Below are 1181 nucleotides of genomic sequence, written 5' to 3'. Positions count from 1 at the left end.
GAAATCAAGTAAGAAAGTCTTCCAACTTTATAATTCTTTTAAAAATTGTTTTGGCTATCCAAGGTCCTCTACATTTCTATATACATTTTAGAATCAGCTGACTGATTTCTACACCCCCAAAAAAGCCTGCTGAGATTTTGATTGGAAGTATCTTGAACCTATATATCAATTTGGGGAGAATTGCTATCTTGAAAATATTACGTCTTCTGATCCACAAACATAGTACTCTCTCCATTTATTTAGGTCTTCTTTAATTTCTCTCAGCACTGTTTTGTAGTTTTTAGTGTACAAATCTCACACAGCTTTTGTCAGATCTATCTCTAAGTATTTCTTCTTCTTCTTCTTCTTCTTCTTCTTATTATTATTATTATTACCTTTTTTTATTTTAGGCAAGGCAACCCTTGGTTGACCTCATAGATTGCAAGGACCTTGTCAACTTACAATCCCTTACCTTTTTATTTTTTCCGCCTACAGCACCTAGTATTCCTAGGTGGTCTCCCATCCAAGTACTAACCAGGCCCAACCTTGCTTAGCTTTCGAGATCAGATGGGATCGGGCTTGTTCAGGGTGGTATGGCCGTAGACAGTATTTCATATTATTAACAGTATTGTGAATGGAATTATTTTTATAATGCCAGTTTCCAAGCATTGCTCATATACAATTGATTTTCATATATGGTTGACCCTTGAATAATGGAGGGATTAAGGGTGCCAACCCCTGCCCAACTGTATAGTTAAAAATCCTCAACTTAAGTCATCCCTCTACATACACGGATTCCCAACTATGGATCAAAAATACGGTCAACCTTGAATAACGTGGGTTTGAACTGTGCAAGTCCACTTATATGTGGTTGAATCCTTTCTTCCTTAAATGTTACTTATAATTCACCAGTGAAGGCATCCAGGCCTGGGGTTTTCTTTATGGGAAGATTTTAAACTATAAATTCTATTTATTTAGTGGATATAGGGCTTTTCAGGTTATCTATTTCTTCTTACTGTGTGTCACACATTTGCTTAAAGCCCTCAGAGTCTTCCCCCCACGCCTACCTAAACCCTTACTATGGCTTATAAGGCCCTGTCTGGTCTGCTGTTGCCCACCTCTCCAATCTCATCTACATGCCAACTTCTCCTCGCTCACTATATCCCAGTCACATTGGTCTTCTGGTTATTCCAAGATCACTC

The 1181-nt window shown here is 38.0% G+C and overlaps 1 non-coding gene across 1 annotated transcript; it reads right to left on the bottom strand.

The window, feature by feature from the left end:
* Positions 1-465: 465 nt before the first annotated feature.
* LOC112469646 lies at positions 466-584 on the bottom strand. The gene has a single exon (XR_003042715.1). It is a non-coding gene; the product is annotated as a 5S ribosomal RNA (ribosomal RNA).
* Positions 585-1181: the final 597 nt, after the last annotated feature.

Source organism: Pteropus alecto, unplaced genomic scaffold (genome assembly GCF_000325575.1).
Source record: "Pteropus alecto unplaced genomic scaffold, ASM32557v1 scaffold86, whole genome shotgun sequence".
Lineage (NCBI taxonomy): Eukaryota > Metazoa > Chordata > Mammalia > Chiroptera > Pteropodidae > Pteropus > Pteropus alecto.
Note: the sequence above shows the minus strand (reverse complement) of the source record. Positions and strands in the feature narration are given on the sequence as shown.